The 19850-nt window shown below is 38.2% G+C and overlaps 1 long non-coding RNA gene across 1 annotated transcript in view; it reads right to left on the bottom strand.

Annotated features, from left to right (window-relative positions):
• Nucleotides 1-3270: 3270 nt before the first annotated feature.
• LOC120537388 overlaps nucleotides 3271-19850 on the bottom strand; it is a 28652-nt gene continuing 12072 nt past the window's right edge. The window contains exons 2-3 of the long non-coding RNA XR_005635313.1: nucleotides 19082-19174; nucleotides 3271-3563 (exon numbers count right to left, since the gene is read on the bottom strand). This is a non-coding gene — a long non-coding RNA (uncharacterized LOC120537388). The remainder of the gene's footprint in view (nucleotides 3564-19081; nucleotides 19175-19850) is intronic.

Below are 19850 nucleotides of genomic sequence, written 5' to 3'. Positions count from 1 at the left end.
ACATGGTCAGGTCTACTTTAGAAGACACATTTATAAAGTCTTTGAACATTTTCTGTTATTTGATGGCAAAAACTGCTGATGATGTGAAAATGCTGAGGTTTACCATTAATGGAGTCTAATATCGATAGTCTGAGATGATAGGAGTCATTGCTAAAGACATTGGAGCAATTTTATGGGAAGCAATGTCTTTTACTGTGCTTTATTCAGTTCAGTTTTACCTTGTATACAAATGTAATGATTTTCTGAATGTTAAAATTGTTAGAAATAATATTAATAATGGGGCTAATTGTTATTTTCTGCCATTTCTGCAGATTCATTAAAAGCCTGTATTGTTTTATCAGAAGATGCCCCATTCATACAATGCTTTAAAAAGTATTCACCCCTTGGACGTTTTCACATTTTATTTTTATAAAACACAACATCTTAGTGGATTTAGTTTTTTTTTTTTTTTGTTTACATTGATCGACAGAAAAAGACTCTTTTTAATATTAAAGTAAAAGCAGATGCCAGCAAAGGGGTCTAAATTAATTACAAATATGAAACACAAAATAACTGATCACGCAAGTATTCACACTCTTTAATGTGACAGACCTAATTCATCACTAGAGCAGCCAACTGGTTTTATTTTGTTTATTAGAGATCACCTGTGTGTAGTCTGGGTGGTTTTCAGCTGATTATAGTATAATTGCACCTTATCCGGATGGTCCGACTTGTAATGAGTCAGTATACTGGTCTTATCTACATAATGAAGACAAAAGAACACTCCAAGCAAACATGAAAAGTAGGGGAAAAATATCCAAGTCACTGTATATCCCAAGGAGTCCACTTAAGTCAGTCATTAAAAATGGAAAGAGTATGGCACAGCTGTAAATCTGTCTAAAGCAGGCCATCCACAAAAACGGATTGTGCAAGAAGAATTCTAGTGAGGGAGGCTACCATGAAATCTATGAGAACTCTGAAGGGGTGACAAAAATTGGAGAGACTGTGTAGAGAACAGCTGTTGTCAGGGTGCTTGACCAGTCTCTGATTATCTGGGAGAGGTGCATTATTTTAACAGTACCTTTCTCTTTGCCAAAGAAATCTTGGCTAGAATTTGCAAAAAGGTAGACAATAGAGCCTGAAATCATGTTCTAATGCTATGTTTGGTATGAGCCAAACACTGCACATTATCAAACATTCATCATCCCCACCATATAGCATTAGTAGTGCCAGCTATAGTGCCAGTAGTGCTCTGGGGATGCTTCTTTGTAGCAGGCACTAGAAGACTTGTGAGAGTGAAACGAATGCATTAAAATACAAGGAAGTCCTGGAGGATAACCTGATGCAGTCTGCAAGAAAACTGGATCTTTAGACCCAGGAATGGCTTAAAATCAACAATGCTAATGGTCTGGAATGGCTGAGTCAGAGTCCAGATACCAATTCAACTGAAACTTTGTAGCTGAACTTGAAAAGGGCTGTTCACCCACTATCCCCACGCAGCCAGAAACAATTTTGAAAAGAACATTGGGGAAAAATGTAAGTGTCCAGCTATGCAGAGCTGATAAGAGAGCTGTGCACACAGACTTACACTAAGACCGTTATGGCAGCCAAAGGTGCATCTACTAAATACCAGCCTTGAAGTGGGGTGAATACTTGCGTGACCAATTATTTTGTGTTTTATATTTCTAATTAGTCCAGTTTGCAGAGACCTGATTTCACATTAAAGAGTCTTTTTCTGTTGATCACTGTTAAAAAAAAGCCACTGAGATTCACTCTTGTATAATAATTTAATGTGAAAACTTTCAAGCGGAAATACTTTTTAAAGGCATTGTATCATTCTAGCATCTTGTTCTTGAGAGAGACAGGCTAGAGCTTTTTTCTTCAATCTAGAAGTTCCTTTTGAAATAATTGGGCTTTTCCTAGTAGCATGTCTCAAATCAGTATATAAGTGTCTATGTTACTGTAGCTGCGTCTTTTCCAATTTCCCAAAATCGAGCTGCTACTGAGTTGGCAAGGTTAGGGATACAGCATGAGTCAAACATGTAACAAGAAATTTCTCAGTCCAACAGAGTTCTTTTTAAAAACGTTTTAGAGAAAATTCAAAGCAAAACAGTTCACACAAAAACAGAGAAAAAAATTATTACACACGCAGGCTAAAAGACAAAAACTGAAAAAATGTTTCTTCTACAAACTTAGTTCTCTCTTGTTTAACTGTAAACTTCAGGTGCTTTCTATACTTAAAGGTTGCTTTATTTCTCTATGGCAAATTTACATATACATTCTATACATACAGCGCAGTCAATATGTTCAATACAATACGGTACAATACGAAAACTCTTTTGCCTTCCATGCCTTGTCAACTGCAAGGCAGATCATAAACTGGGACTAATATGAAGTCAGAGGGTCAAGAAATAATTGGAATATTTAATTTCTGTTCAGCTTGTGGGGGATGTAGAATCTTCCAAAGACTATGCTTTAATATATAGGCAAACATTTTAACATAACTACATAATCTAAATAACTAACAAATGGCTCTTACAGTTACATATATGTTAACAACAGACAACCTGTGTGTAAACCACAAAAAATAGGGGCTGGCAAAAGATAGTAAAAACTAAAATGGGTTACTTTAACAGTACAAGGTGGGCCATTTATATGGATACACCTTAATAAAATGGGAATGGTTGGTGATATTAACTTCCTGTTTGTGGCACATTAGTATATGTGAGGGGGAAAACTTTTCAAGATGGGTGGTGACCATGGTGGCCATTTTGAAGTCAGCCATTTTGGATCCAACGTTTGTTTTTTCAATAGGAAGAGGGTCATGTGACACATCAAACTTATTGGGAATTTCACAAGAAAAACAATGGTGTGCTTGGTTTTAACGTAACTTTATTCTTTAATGAGTTATTTACAAGTTTCTGACCACTTATAAAATGTGTTCAATGTGCTGCCCATTGTGTTGGATTGTCAATGCAACCCTCTTCTCCCACTCTTCACACACTGCTAGCAACACCACAGGAGAAATGCTAGCACAGGCTTCCATGTGATGTTGGAAGGAAGCACTGAATTAATTGCCTGATAGCATCATGTAGAAAAGACCCCCAGAGGTGCTTCTTAGCACTCTGTGGAAGAAATGAGCCTGTGGCTAAAAGTGCTCCAAGAGAGCCTCTACTGGACGGGATGGAGGAGATGTTTTTTTTTTTTATGATGGCATCCAATTTTGTCACCATTCTTCTTTCCACAACAGCTTCCAGTGTGTCCTGGGATAGTCCTGTGATGGAGCAGGCTTTTCTGAGAAGTTTGTTCAGGTATTGTGTGTCTTTTGAACTCAAGTTGCTTCCCCATGAGACCACAGTGTTGACAATATACTGGCACAATATGGGGAAATACTGGAGGAGAATCTAAAGCTTTTTTTCTAGCAAGACAGCAACCCTTAGTATAAAGCCAAAGTTACCACAGGAATGGTTTAAAAACAACAATGTTAATGTCTTAGAGAGGCAGAGGCAGAGTCCAGATTTAATCCAATTCAGAATTTATGGCTGAACATTATAGAGGCTGTTCACTCACAATCTCCATGCAACCTGACAGAAAGAAAGAGAGAGAGAGAAAGAGACCTGTGGGCACAGACTGTCATGACTACTAAATACTTACTTAAAGGGGGGAATACTTACTGACTGATTAATGTCAAAAAGCCAAATTAAATTCCCTTTGTTTGCAAATAAGTAGAGTGAACAGTCAATGATACTTTTAAATTAACTATTCCACAAGAACACAAAACCTAGATAGAACTTGCTTCACTTTATATTTTGTACAAAAATTACTTTATATACTGTATAAGATACATTATATATACAGTGGTGTGAAAAACTATTTGCCCCCTTCCTGATTTCTTATTCTTTTGCATGTTTGTCACACAAAATGTTTCTGATCATCAAACACATTTAACCATTAGTCAAATATAACACAAGTAAACACAAAATGCAGTTTTTCAATGATGGCTTTTATTATTTAGGGAGAAAAAAAAAATCCAACCTAACATGGCCCTGTGTGAAAAAGTAATTGCCCCTGAACCTAATAACTGGTTGGGCCACCCTTAGCAGCAATAACTGCAATCAAGCGTTTGCGATAACTTGCAATGAGTCTTTTACAGCGCTCTGGAGGAATTTTGGCCCACTCATCTTTGCAGAATTGTTGTAATTCAGCTTTATTTGAGGGTTTTCTAGCATGCACCGCCTTTTTAAGGTCATGCCATAGCATCTCAATTAGATTCAGGTCAGGACTGACTAGGCCACTCCAAAGTCTTCATTTTGTTTTTCTTCAGCCATTCAGAGGCGGATTTGCTGGTGTGTTTTGGGTCATTGTCCTGTTGCAGCACCCAAGATCGCTTCAGCTTGAGTTGACGAACAGATGGCCAGACATTCTCCTTCAGGATTTTTAGTAGACAGTAGAATTCATGGTTCCATCTATCACAGCAAGCCTTCCAGGTCCTGAAGCAGCAGAACAACCCCAGACCATCACACTACCACCACCATATTTTACTGTTGGTATGATGTTCTTTTTCTGAAATGCTGTGTTCCTTTTACGCCAGATATAACTGGACATTTGCCTTCCAAAAAGTTCAACTTTTGTCTCATCAGTCCACAAGGTATTTTCCCAAAAGTCTTGGCAATCATTGAGATGTTTCTTAGCAAAATTGAGACGAGCCCTAATGTTCTTTTGCTTAACAGTGGTTTGCGTCTTGGAAATCTGCCATGCAGGCCGTTTTTGCCCAGTCTCTTTCTTATGGTGGAGTCGTGAACACTGACCTTAATTGAGGCAAGTGAGGCCTGCAGTTCTTTAGACGTTGTCCTGGGGTCTTTGTGACCTCTCGGATGAGTTGTCTCTGCGCTCTTGGGGTAATTTTGGTCAGCCGGCCACTCCTGGGAAGGTTCACCACTGTTCCATGTTTTTGCCATTTGTGGATAATGGCTCTCACTGTGGTTCGCTGGAGTCCCAAAGCTTTAGAAATGGCTTTATAACCTTTACCAGACTGATAGATCTCAATTACTTCTGTTGTCATTTGTTCCTGAATTTCTTTGGATCTTGGCATGATGTCTAGCTTTTGAGGTGCTTTTGGTCTACTTCTCTGTGTCAGGCAGCTCCTATTTAAGTGATTTCTTGATTGAAACAGGTGTGGCAGTAATCAGGCCTGGGGGTGGCTACGGAAATTGAACTCAGGTGTGATACATCACAGTTAGGTTATTTTTTAACAAGGGGCAATTACTTTTTCACACAGGGCCATGTAGTTTTGGATTTTTTTCTCCCTAAATAATAAAAACCATCATTTAAAAACTGCATTTTGTGTTTACTTGTGTTATATTTGACTAATGGTTAAATGTGTTTGATGATCAGAAACATTTTGTGTGACAAACATGCAAAATAATAAGAAATCAGGAAGGGGGCAAATAGTTTTTCACACCACTGTATATCAAATCACCAAGCACTAGAAGTGCAGTCTTTAAATTTAACTTTGTATCATTCTCACCATGTCAAGTTAGGATTAAGCATATTGATTTCAGTGTAACCTTTTCATTGAATATCTGGAACGAGCTTATGTAGGCCTATCAAGTAAAGTGGACTGTACAATACAAATATTCTTGTTAAATTCCCAAACCCCTCATTCTGTTAATGCTCACACTATAGAAAGAAGTACACATTTTAAGAAATTCAACACTGTGATTTGTAAGTCACTTTGAATAAAACTATCAATTAAACAGTGGAGCCTATCTGGGCAAATGTATGCTACATTATGAGCAAATTAAAGGAATACTCTATCCAAAATTATATTTGTATATGTTACTTACCTCATTAGTTTGTAGTGATGTCCAAGAAAAAAAAAATCTTGTGTTTTCATGCAGAATTGAGAGGAAAAAAGTTTATGATGTAATACAAACCAATGGTGAACAATATGGTATAATGGCAAACAATAGGAAAAACATCAATGGAAAAAAAGAAAAGATAAAAATCTCACATTACTCGTATGGCATAATTCATTTACATTTACTTGCTTGGCAGACACTTTTATCCAAAGTGACATACAAAAGAGGTAAACATAATCAGTAATGTTAGGCTAAGGCCTGTTTGTTTAGAAAGTGTAATAGGACAGGTAACAAAAAGTTGATTGCCACAAGTACAAAAAGATGTAATAACTAATAAATATACAATAATGGATTACACTCTATAAAGCAATTAAACTTAGTCTAACAACAAATTAACCAACAATAAAAAATATCACAGAGCAAACAGTTTTATTAGACAGATATTTGCACAACTGATGGGTTTTCAATTGCTTCTTAATTCATGTGTTAATTATTTAGTTCATTCAAAACAAGAAAACTATATGTCTTTTGGGTAAAATATTGTTAAATAGGTACTTCCAGGAGAAACCAAAACACATCATAAACAAGAAATTAAGCCACTTGGGAGTTTGTTTTGGAATAGAAGACAGGACTCTTGACCAATGAATGAGGGGGAGAGGTGAATCTTATTATATTTTATCATAAACTCTTTTTCTCTCCATTCTGCATGAAAGCATGGGGTTAAACTTTTTTTCTCAAGCCATCACTACAAAATACATAGGATATATAAAAATCAGTTTTTGGGTGGAGTATTCCTTTAAGCACGGCTTGTTTGACTTTTTCACATTCAGCTTAAATGAATCTTTTGATTAATTAAAATTCAAGAAACAAAACAGTGGCAAAAGCAATTTAATACAGTTGTGCTTGAAGTTTGTGAAGCCTTTAGAATTTTCTATATTTCTGCATAAATATGATCTAAAACATCATCAGATTTCCACTCAAGTCCTAAAAGTAGAAAAAGAGAAACCAGTTAAACAAATGAGACAAAAATATTATACTTGGTCATTTATTTATTGAGGAAAATGATTGAATATTACATATTTGTGAGTGGCAAAAGTATGTGAACCTCTAGGATTAGGAGTTAGTTTGAAGGTGAAATTAGAGTCAGGTGTTTTTAATCAATGGGATGACAATCAGGTGTGAGTGGGCACTCTGTGTTATTTAAAGAACAGGATCTAACAAAGTCTGCTCTTCAAAACACATGTTTGTGGAAGTGTATCATGGCATGAACAAAGGAGAATTCTGAGGACCTCAAATAAGGGGTTGTTGATGCTCATCAGGCTGGAAAGGGTTCATCTCTAAAGAGTTTGGACTCCATCAATCCACAGTCAGACAGATTGGAGGAAATTCAAGACTATTGGATTGGAGGAAATTCAAGACTATTGTTATCCTCCCCAGGAGTGGTCGACCAACAAAGATCACTCCAAGAGCAAGGCGTGTAATAGTCGGCAACCAGGGTAACTTCTAAGCAACTAAAGGCCTCTCTCATATTGGCTAATGTTCATGTTCATGAGTCCACCATCAGGAGAATGCTGAATGACAATGGTGTGTGTGGCAGGGTTGCAAGGAGAAAGCCACTGCTCTCCAAAAAAAAAATTGCTGCTCGTCTGCAGTTTGCTAAAAATCACATGGACAAACCAGAAGGCTATTGGAAAAATGCTTTGTGGATGGATGAGACCAAAATACTGTAGAACTTTGGTTTAAATGAAAAGCATTATGTTTGGAGAAAGGAAAACACTGCATTCCAGCATAAGAACCTTATGCCATCTGTGAAACATGGTGGTGGTAGTATCATGGTTTGGGCCTGTTCTGCTTCATCTGGGCCAGGATGGCTTGCCTTCATTGATGGAACAATGAATTCTAAATTATATCAGAGAATTCTAAAGGAAAATGTCAGGACATCTGTCCATGAACTGAATCGCAAGAAAAGGTGGGTCATGCAGCAAGACAACGACCCTAAGCACACAAGTCGTTCTACCAAAGAATGATTAAAGAAGAATTAAGTTAACGTTTTGGAATGACCAAGTCAAAGTCCTGACCTTAATCCAATCAAAATGTTGTGGAAGGACCTGAAGCAAGAAGTTAATGTGAGGAAATCCACCAACGTTTCAGAGTTGAAGCTGTTCTGTATGGAGGAATGGGCTAAAATTCCTCCAAGCTGGTGTGCAGGAATGATCAAAAGTTACCGGAAACATTTAGTTGCAGTTATTGCTGCAAAGGGGGGTCACACCAAATACTGAAAGCAAAGATTCACATACTTTTGCCACTGACAAATATATAATATTTGATCACTTTCCTTAATAAATAAATGACCAAGTATAATATTTTTGTCTCATTTGTTTAACTGGTTTCTCTTTATCTACTTTTAGGACTTGAGTGAAAATCTGATGATGTTTTAGGTCATATTTATGCAGAAATATAGAACATTCTAAAGGGTTCACAAACTTTCAAGCACGACTATATACAGTATATATATATATATATATATATATATATATATATATATATATATATATATATATATATATATATATATATATACAGTATACATTTCATTGGATAATGTTATTGGAACAGTCTTGAATCCTGAAACAAATTGTCATTTTTGTCTTACTGAAAAAATTCCACTTCCAGCTAAATAAATAATAAACGATTAACTTCCTACCAGGAAGAGTCCATCTTGTAAAATTAATCTTGTTGCTGATTTGCCTCAGCAGTTTCGGCTGTGTGACAGATTTTTAAATGCAGTGTCAAAATTAAATTCCTTTTCTTAAAAGACATGCATGAAAGAGTCACTGTTCATGTTCTGAACAGACACTCTGTTTATCAAATAATGAAATGATACTATGCCTCCGAGACAGAGATATGATAGATTCTGGGTTTTTTCCAGAGATCAGAAAATGATGTTCTCTCAATGACAAAATTTAGAAAAATGGTCTGGACACCTCCAAATAGTAGACAGTTCAAGAAAACACAAGAAATAATAATTACAACTACTTAATCTAAGGGTTTTTGATATCTACCTGGCTGAATTAGTATTTCTTTTCATTGGCCAGAATATGATGCTCATTAAAAATCTAAAGAAAAATATGTAATGAGACCCCTTGCGAGTTTGCTTTGCGTAGCTGAACAGCTTCATAACATCTAGCTTCACCCACACGATACCATTGCTTTCAGTCTTCTTAGTGACTTAGTGTACCTCCAGCACACCAAGCGCTGCACAATAAAATCCACGCTTCATGACTTTGCAGGTCAGAAAAGGTGTTGGTAAGTATCTAGTCCTAAAAGCTTAATACAAGCACTTATGGAGAAAAGCACTGGGCTGCTTTCATTTTCAATGCCTGCATCCTTCCACTGCTAGTATAAATAATCAGTAATAGGGCTTTGTTCATGGCAGTAGTGGTGTTTAGTTTGATTGTTGTACAATATGTACTCGCTTCATAACTGTAAAAAGGAGAAGGTGCAGTTAAGTTTAGTATCTGTATGGTCAGGTGTGTGATTCATCTTCTTATTATGCTGTACACTCAGAATTACAATAGAAAATACTTTCCAAGGTATGGGACTGCAAACCACAAGCTAATTTGGTCTCCACAATCATCTCACAGTGTGACTGATCAAGTTGTTTAAACTTTCAGTAACAAAATAATAATAATAATTCTTTACATTTTACACTTCAGCCACCACTAATGTATAGCATCCACCTAGATGATGCAACGCCAACCTATTTTGCACATTAACCATTAGGTGGTGAAATGGTGAGAGAGATAGCCAATTAGAGACAGGGGATGATTCCAGGGGTGGTGGGTTGTCAAAATGACTAGGCCACGATGGGCCATTTAACCTGGACATGGGGATACACCTTACTATTTACAATGGAAGCCCAGGGATCTTTTATGACCACAGAGAGTCAGGACCTCAGTTTTACATCTCATTAAAAGGATAGTACTATTTTCACAGCACAGTGTCCCTGCACTGGGTCAATGGTATCCACATTTCAGGCATCACCAACACCCCTTCCAGCAGCAACCAAGCTTTTCCTGGATGGTTTCCCATCCAAGTACTGGCCAGGCCCAAATGTGCTTAGCTTCAGGTGGGTGACCTCTTCTGGTGTGCATGTGGTATGGCTGCTGTGCAAAACTTAGTAACTTCATGATTTATAAATCATTTTGGATGTCCATTTTTGGGTACATACATATTGGAGAGCAACCACTATATCTCTCTGGTCATTCAGTAAATATAGCTATTAAGGGACTGGTAAATGCTGACAGTTGAGTATGAACTGCATTTCCTTTTAGAGACCCACATTTCCGTTTGCTCTGTTATTTTCCTTGTATCTTCTCTTTTTCATTTTTCTCTTGAACTTACATTTCAAGCAGCCCAGTAGTAGAGTGGTTAGTGCTGCTGCCACAGGCTCAAAGGTGTGAATTTCATTCTCGGCTATGTCATGTCGCTAGCTGTGTGGAATTTGCATGTCCTCTCCATGTCCGTTGTAAGTTGTGTTGTGGAGTTGGCATTTACTTGTGCTTGTGTAACTATTAATAGATTTTCTACTTTGTTTAGTTACAAAGAGTGCTTACCTTGAGCATTTGAAGCTGGTGCTGATGGAAGATGTGATAATGGAAATGTTAGGGCAGCTGTGTGGTGTGTGCACACCTGAGATGGTGTAGGGGGAAATTATGGAGTCCTACACATCTCATCCAAGCCTACGAGTGATAGGAGGCATCCTGGCACTCGGTACAAAGCTGTGTTGGAAAAAAGTAAAGTTATTAAAGCCCAGGAAAAAAAAAAGTGCCCAGGAGGAAGAACAGACTACTTGCTGAAGAGTAACAGAAGTTGCAGTGTCTGTGGATGTACACATATGTGCAAGTGTGAGTCATGAATTTAAAGGGTTACTTCAGGATTACAGAGTGTAGAGTATTCTGCATAAAGGTGTGCAGGGTGATTGGATGGAGATCGGTAAGGCATGCATTGGGATTGGATGACAAAATTTTGCAGGTGTATAAAACGCGAAGATGGACACTAGAAGTTGTCTTCATCTTTTCCTTTTGTGAGCCTGTCATTATTAGAGTATGCATCGCAGTCCACCTAAGAATCCTGAGGATGGATACGAGGAGGTGCGCATTATCCCTTAGAGCTTGAGAAGTGTGAATAATGTGGTGAGTTGGACATTAGTTTAATCTGATTTCTTTTTCTTTTCATAAAGTCCTTAGTTCCTTTGAGCAGCCTATTAAAGGAAGAAGGGAAGAAACTAGAATCATTGGTATGTTTTTTTTTTCAATCTTGGATTTTTCTGATCTACTTGATAATTTTTATTCATCCAATTTTTTTTACACACTTCAACTTTGTAATATATTTGACATATATACCGGTTTTTAATAAAGAACTGTCTATTTTTGCACCATTTTGTTTGTGTCTTTTCTACCCACTCTGGTTTATCCTTGATACGACTACTAGATGGACTATGGTTAGACCACAGTAATGTATGTGGTGGGTATGGGGTATCACAACGTCTGATTTTTTTTTTCTGAATTCTTGAAGATTAACACGTGAGGTTTTCTGGAGAAGAGGCACAGTTATAAATATCAGGGCTCAATCCTGAACTGCACTAATGGGCCTCAAAACGCATCAGCTATTTCACAACATCAGCATATTATTAATATTTTTTTTAACATTACATACCAAATGCAAAAAATTATCAACACATATTATGTAACATTTCAACCCAAGTGCAAAACATTACCTGTGTGTATTTTTTTTTACATTTCAATCCAAATGCAAAAGATTATCAGATTGTATTTTGCAGCAGATGCAAAAAAAAAAAATGTTTTTAACATCACAGAAAACAAACCTAGTAAATAACAGGTTCTATATTACTGCACAAATTTCTAGAGAATCGACCTCTGAGCGTTTGTAGTGTCAAAATCATTAATGACATTTACAAAAGTCACATGACGAGTAACCTCAAGGCTGTTGAGTTGGTCTTGGCACATAGCTGTGTGTAAATAACTAATTTTTTATGGATTTCAGACCTCTCTATTTAAAAGGACCAATTAGTCAGCCCTGTGGAATAACAGAACTTGGGCAGTAGGGCATTAGAGCCGGGGATTACCACATAATGACTTCTGCAGTTCAAGTCATTATGCATTCCCTCCTTCAGTTGCCTCACACATTTGTTGTTGCTGCTCTTGTCGATATTGTTATTGATGACAGCAATGCAAAATCAATGAGGTTCTGCCCAGAGCACCCTGGACCCACCACAGGCCTAGGACCCGGGACAACTGTTCCCATCCCTCTGCAATGTCAGAGCCCATTATCTGGATTGCTCCACATAACTCTCCTTGACATTTCTGTGCATCTTTTCCTTAGAAGGACACTCTTTACCTTGTGCTCTTGTACCAGAGTTTCTGGCATTATCCTTTCCTGTTTTGTTCCTTGTTAAAGAAAAAGGTGCATGTCTAAAGGCAGGGTCCACAGTATGGCTGCATTGTTGCCAGTCAGATGTGTTAATGGGTTGCATGTGTCAGATAAGCAACCTTCAGGAGTGTATAACAGGTATTCACATGGGTAAACACAGGAGTAAACTTAAGGGTGTGAAACAGGAACTAATCACTCTTTTGTTTCTGTTTTTGCAATGGAGTAACACTCATAGGGACATATCTGACATCACTTCCAGGAGAATGCCCATTTCTCCTACTCTTCCACCTGTGTGACCATACTGTATAAGCCAGCACTTGAAGTCAGCACTCCGTGAGAAACAAGCAACCCAAGAGGTCATGGTAGCTAATGACTTGAACCCTGGTGGAGAACCGTCTGTCTTGTTTGTTTTTTGGTGTTTTAAATCTTGATTTTCAATTTTTTTGCTGGACACTAAATAGGATGCCAGTGCTTCATCCTCTCCCATTTTGATTTATTCACACATGGTAAAGTCTCCTTTGGCACAAACATCATCAGGACATGTTTTCTAGCAGCTCAAATATACAGAGACAACAGTGAGTATGCAAATTATCAGACTTTCTTAATGTTGATGCCTCACAAGGTGTAGTGTATGTCAAATGGCAAACCTTATCATTCATATCACTAGATCAAAAGTTCCCAGTCTTGAGGGTAAAGGGCCACATGGACTGCTGGTTCTCTTCATTGCCTCCAGTTATTCAGGTGCAGGTCCTCATCTTTCGTGAATTCCACCCTTTTGTCTCCTTTACAACCTGTTGCCATTCCTTTGTAAAATTAAAATGCAGCAGCTGTACAGCAATTTTGACAATTTGAACTAAGTTGAAGAGGTTTTGTTCAGAGAGCCATATTATAAATGATATTCTATGAATTCTATGTATGCTTGCTAAATAGTTTCCAAAAGGATAATTAATTTTGCAGAATACACATAGGTGTAAATTGTCCTGCAGAGGAGCAAGTAATTATCAGGCACATCTTTTCCTTGTTCATTTCAGGGTATGTAATTTTTAAAAGTAATTTTGGTGAATAATAAGTATTAAACGTAAAGACTGAAGAGTGAATAAACTTCTTTCTTCTACAAGATTTAATTTTAATTTGCAACTTTCTACATGTCCTTCTGCAGACTAATATTGAATCTACAGATCGCGTTCAAATATAGAAGAAATAAAGGACCCTTCCTTCAAAGATGGAATCAGGCTCTGATCAAAGAGACTGGTTGCTATTAAAACACATAGCCACTGCCACCTTCCAGGACCATAATTGTGATTCTATAACTTAAACTCCTGGGAAAATCACTTTCTGGCATTCCTTATTAAGTGTAACCATGAGGTGGTGAATTCTTGTAAATTTTAACAAGAATTAAAGATAGCATTGTTGTATACAGGATTAAATTATGGTACAGGGGTAAATACAACATATAGAAGCTAATGAAATATAACATTTTTGCAGTGGCTTATGGGTAGTTCAAACACACAGAGTTTAACGCTTTGCTGTTTTTCTAGTTGAAGTGAATATGAAAATAACATGGACACAGCGCTATAGGATTGCCATAGTGATATTTCTTTGGGTAGAGGGAGCGAAAACTGCTGAAATTCACCAGATGTTGGCTCAGTACGGAAGTGAAAACATCATCACTCAACAAAAAGATTATAAATGGGTAGAAAGTTTTAAAGTGGGAAGAACAAGTGCAACCAACGAAGCAGTCATGAGATGTCCAGGCTTGGTTCTTTCCTTGCACCTAATGATGCAAGGACCAGACCTGAATCCCTGTAACTCTGTAATGGAAACTGTGTGTGTCCACAAAAGCAATGCCTGGATGGAAAGTCATGGATTATTTTAAATATGGATTCTTTAATGGCATAGGTATTGAGTGATTAGAGATATTGCTTCAAATATATAAAACTGGATGATCAACAACATCTTGCATATAAGCCCAATTCAACATGGTGAATGCCTTACTCAGAGAAGACTAATGGATTATGTTGTATGCTGTTGCTGTACATTTGGATAACAGCTATGCATCTACACATGCCATAGCCAGGGCCGTGCCACCATTAAGATGAGTTAGGCATTCGCTTAGGGCACAGATTACAAAGGGTAGGGAGGACCAGCCGCATGGGTTAGCTACCAAACAGTTGGTTGTTGCACTAATAAGCTAGCACCGGCACTGGCCATAGTACATGATGACTTGAGATACCATAACGATTGTGCAAGATGGTTATCCAAGAAGCTTATTGATCTGCACAAGCCATCATCCACTGGCGAATTTCAGCAGGTTTTACTCCCTCTGTCCAGAGAAATCTCACTACAGTGCATTGTTCAACAATGCTGCCGTCCGACAGTAGAGCATCCATGTTCATCTTACCTTGGTATCAGCTTGATAAAAAGCAGAGTGCAGCTCTATGCATGCTTATACTGTGCATTAACCATCTTTAAAGTGTTGCATTGTGTCAGCTTCTACTCTAATGGTTACTGTGTAATTTACAAATTGCCTTTACTTTTCATTTACCCTTGTATATTAATTAATGTTGCTGCCAAACTTCAGCAAGATGGGTCTGATTTTTAAAGTTGCCACAGCATGTGCAGAGTTTTTGCTTTTCCTTCCATGTCACACCAAACATACATTTCAAGTTTATTGGTTATCCTAAACTAATTGTGTGCATGCAAATGACCTAACATAAGCCAGTTTCCCATCCTTGGTTTTGTACCTGTGTGTTGAGTTTGCACAATGTCCCTTTCTCCAGGTGCACTGTTTTTCTCACAGGTTAACTTGTGGCTTCTAATTTGCTTGTGTCATGTGATGGACTGGTGTTCAGGTTTGGTTCTTACCTTGTACCATGACCAACTCTGAATCCCTGTGACTTTGCAATGAAAACTGTGTATCCTCGACAACAATTGATTGTTTTAAATATTGATTTTTTAACGGCATAGTTATTAAATGATTAGTGCTACTGCTTCACAGCTATAGAGACTTGTGTTCCATGCCCAGCTAAATGACTGCATGTCTGAAGTTTGCATATTCTTACTGTGTCTGTATGGGTTTCTCCTGGGTGCTGCAGTTTGCTACCACATCATTTAAATGTTCATGTTAAATGAACTGGCAACTACAGACTGGATATCAAGGTGTACATGAGTGTTCCCTGCAAAAGACTGACTTCCCATCTTTTCTTAGCTCTTCCTTTCTGGGATAGGCCCTACAACCATACCAAATGCTGGTGAATGGACTGTTGGATAGACAGGTTTCGTATGCTAGTAGTAATCCTTAGAGATTTTGATGGGACAAGCCAGATTATGGTTAAATGTTTTTGCCTCACCTGCCACATTCTGATTTCCACTTGGAATTCACCCTAAGACATTTAATAGCCAACAAATGGTCAGCTAAACTTGCCTTTCAAATGAATACTCCTGTATTCAAGGAAGCCACAATAAATATTTTTTTTAGTTTTGGTGAGGCAACATGTCTGCTAAACTCAGTATGTTCATTCCTTAAATCTGTTTACCGACTGGGATTCAGGGAGAGAGACTCATCAATTTGTTTTGTACTCGTTGGTTAATTATACTCACTCTTCATGTGCTTTGCTTATTTTGTATTTGATAGCAGAAATAACCCAAAAGGAAGATGGTGTCATCTTCTATATTGTTAAAAGCAAAGAGCAATGTGCGGCTAGACTGGAGCAGCTGATGGCTGTGTTGTTGACTAATTCTGTGTGTTTTTATGTGGTGTCTATAGAAACATCTTTACCTGGTCTTGGAGGCAATCAAACTAAAACAAGGCTCCATTTTTCAGCCACTTGTGGGAACCTTTCATGTGATATTTTTAGTGCTGTTTTCTTCAGTTGTGATCAACACTTGATCTACAAATGACTTTTTAGCAGGAGTGTTCAGGGAAATAAACCCACTACTGCCAATGTGATGCCAGCTTGCACTACACTTTTTCCTTCAGCTCAACAAGCATCTCTGTGTTCTAGTGATCTTTGAACCATCAGACATGTTAAAATGATTAGATTTAGCTCTTCATTTCACATTCATATAATAACAGTGATGACCAGAGGCAACTTAATCGCATGCTTTGCTAATTAAATTACCAGGAAACTTGTCAAAAAAGATGAGGTTCAAGGGAAAGCTCTTGAGTGTCATAAAGGACTTTTATTATTTGCACGTAGGCTGTTAGTCAATGGAAGATGTTGGTGGATCATATGTCATTAGTTTGATGAATGAGCTGGCTCACCCCATTATCACCAAGTCAGAGTTAAATAAGCAGTTTTAATGCTGTCTAGCAAGCATAAGAGTAATAGAACCCTTCTTGCTGCTTAGATAAAATTGCAATCATTTTCAAATACATTTAAGAACCAACATGTAAGGAAGCAAAGTGCTAGGAATAGGTAAACATTTTTGATCTAAGTTATAGTTAAAGCTGTGAATTTCTGAAAACAATGAAGGGTGAATACTTTTTGAAGGTGCACAGGGATTTGTGATAGTTACAATTTTGAAGGGTTATTTTCATGTGTGATTAGTTGCATGGGTGAAAACTGTTTTTACAAAAATAATACTGCTCCTTAGCTGGAACAGTGGATAGAACTTCTGCCTCGCAGCTCACAAGTCCTACGTCTGAATCCTGGTATAGGAAGCACATTTATGAGATCTTAATTCTTTTTTCCAAATATGTCTGTTTTTTTCTTTTTGTACCATAAAGGTGTGTGTTTGGTGAATTGGTGACTCTAAAACTGTTTTGATGTTGGGGTGTGTGTGAGTGTGGCCTGTGATGAACTGATGCCTTGCCCAGTGTTGATTCCTCCCTTGTGTCTAAAGCTTCTGTGATAGCCTTCAGCCACCATGATGATGAGCTGGCTTAAGCAGCATCTATAATAGGTGACTTGGATTTTGAAGCTGTCACATTAGACGATGTACACTAACTTGTTTTGAGTTGTTAATGTTTGCACATTGCTTCTGTAATAGCGGTGGAAGCTAGTAGTGTATGCATTGCTCCTTACATTTTCAGACTTTATCTGTTTGTAGACAGTATTCTGGCCCAATCTTGGGCACTGCATGGTCTTTTCTGCAGAAGCTAGTTCATCAACCAGATGCTTGGCCAATTAGCATGGTATTTTACCCTTGTATATCCGTCAGTCAGTCAGGGGTAATGGAACATTTCAAGATGGTTTACGCAGCAAACAATCATACCGTAGCATCTGTAGTCATGGTCTTCTGGGTTAAGGACAGTGAGAATGGATAAAGAGGTATAACTGAAGCCTATTGGCCTGGGTGGGTGGCCGCCAATGAGCTTGTGGTTTAGACCCTGGCCTTTGACTGGCTCACAGAAATGGGGAAACACATTCAGATACTTTGCCACTGACCCAGTGTGAGGCAAGGCTGGCAGCATATATACGTGTATGTTGGCACAGCGATAAAGCATTTGGGAGGCCACAGCACCACAGAAGACTAGCTATGAGGAATGGCTGAGGAAGGAGGAAGGCTGGCAGTGTGGTGTATTGGTTAAGGCTTTGGACTTCAAACCCTGAAGTTGTGGATTCATGTCCCATCAATGCCACTGTGTTGACCCTAAGCAAGTCACTTGACCTTCCTGTGGTCCAATTGGAAAACCAAAAATGTAATGTAACCAATTGTATCTTAAATGTTGTAAGTCACCAAATAAGTAGATGTAACAGGTCTGGCTATAGAACGAAACCCATGATCTTCTAAGGGCCAGTTACAATCAGTATTGCTTAGACTGCTTAGTCCATTCCTGTGTCTCTCACTCCCCTGGGTTGTTACACTGATATCTGGAGTGGAAGAAGAACTGGTTAACAATTTGAGGACTGTTTTTAATACTAATGTTGGTGGAACTGTTGATCACACTGGCTCGTTTCAGATTGGACAATCGAATGGCCCGACGGAAGAGCTTTGTGTTACCCTCAAGGATGAGGGTTTTGAGAAGAGGGCAGTGTAGCTACCTTTTTCCAGACCTGAGAGGGATACCTTCTTCAGATAGCTGACTGTCAGAAAGGTTGGGGCTATCTGATCACATGGAAGAGGGTGCTGCAGTTACAGCACTTCAATAAACACTTATAGAAAACCACTCCTTGGTGGCTGGAGTGTATCAGCCTGTGTGCATGGCTGCTAGTATGAATAAGGTTTGGACCATGGCTTTACATCGGTTCACACAGCTGGGGCAAAGTGTGCTTGATGGGTTGCCATCCCCAGAAGAGCAGTGTGAAAGGTGTGGCTGTCAGCATGTATGTGCAGGCACAGCAACAAAGCATCCAGGACTGTGTGGTGCTGCAGATAATCTGAACATCTTTTAGGAGAGGCCATAGAAGGAAGTAATGGATCCTGTCACAGTTAAAAAACAGTGATTCTTCTAAGGACCAGCTACCACCAGTGTTGCACCAAGTGCTAAGTCCATTCCTCTGTCTCTCACACACGAGTCATTAGAATATATTTTGATACAAAGAATAAAAGTAAATATAACAGTTTTAAATTACATGCATAACTATAACTAAAATTTGCAAAAGGAGAGAAAAACTGAATTCTGCAGTACAGTAACAGCCTGAGATTGCACTTATGGTTGTTTCAGGATTGGAAAAAGTTTGACAAAAGAATGCAAATATGAGCATATTTATAGTCCTACAGATTTAAAGACAAAATAGAAGTTCTCAAGAGTGATTAGAAAGACACCACCATCACAGCTTCATGAACAGACTGCAGACTAGCAGATATAGTTTCAAAGAGTCAAAAAATGAATGAGCACTCACCAATAATTGCAATACAAGTCTTTGGAATTGTGAGAATGTTGTCATTGGAGGATCTTAGGTATTGCCTGAAGAGTACAGCATGAAACTGGAGCACTAGGAGGAACATAACATAAACTAATGGAGAACCTTCATACAGAAGTCCTTGTATTTCAAATCTGAAACTGATGCCCAAGCACCACGGGGCTAAGGCTGTACACTTGAAAATACATTGTGAATGGGTATCTACGTGGAAAGGTGCAACCAGTTTGGCACAGAGCAACAAGATGTCCACTGGAGACCTGAGGAGGAGGAGGAGGAAGAGTGAGAAAGAAAAAGATAGAGATCTGTACTGGGATTGGTAAACAAGTGGTAATGTCTGGACCACCAAGGGACAACTAAGCAGTGCACATATGTTGGATATCCTAGAAAGGCAACAGGTAAGTGACACCAGTGTACAAGAGAGAAATAAGCAGATTGTGCTGTGTGGAATAAGGCAGTGGCCCTCCAAGCACAAGGCTATCGGTTCAGTCACCACCTCCTGCTCAGCTTCATGATCTGTAAAACAAATTGTGCTCCAATTGAGAAAACTATGTAAAATAAATAAAATAAAATAAAAAAAAAAATATATATATATACAGTGCATCTGGAAAGTATTCACAGCGCATTACTTTTTCCACATTTTGTTATGTTACAGCCTTATTCCAAAATGGATTCAATTCATTTTTTTCCTCAGAATTCTACACATTACACCCCATAATGACAATGTGAAAAAAGTTTACTTGAGATTTTT

The sequence above is a fragment of the Polypterus senegalus genome, chromosome 10 (genome assembly GCF_016835505.1).
Source record: "Polypterus senegalus isolate Bchr_013 chromosome 10, ASM1683550v1, whole genome shotgun sequence".
Lineage (NCBI taxonomy): Eukaryota > Metazoa > Chordata > Cladistia > Polypteriformes > Polypteridae > Polypterus > Polypterus senegalus.
The sequence above is the reverse complement of the archived record's forward strand: the minus strand, read 5'-3'. Positions and strand labels throughout refer to the sequence as shown.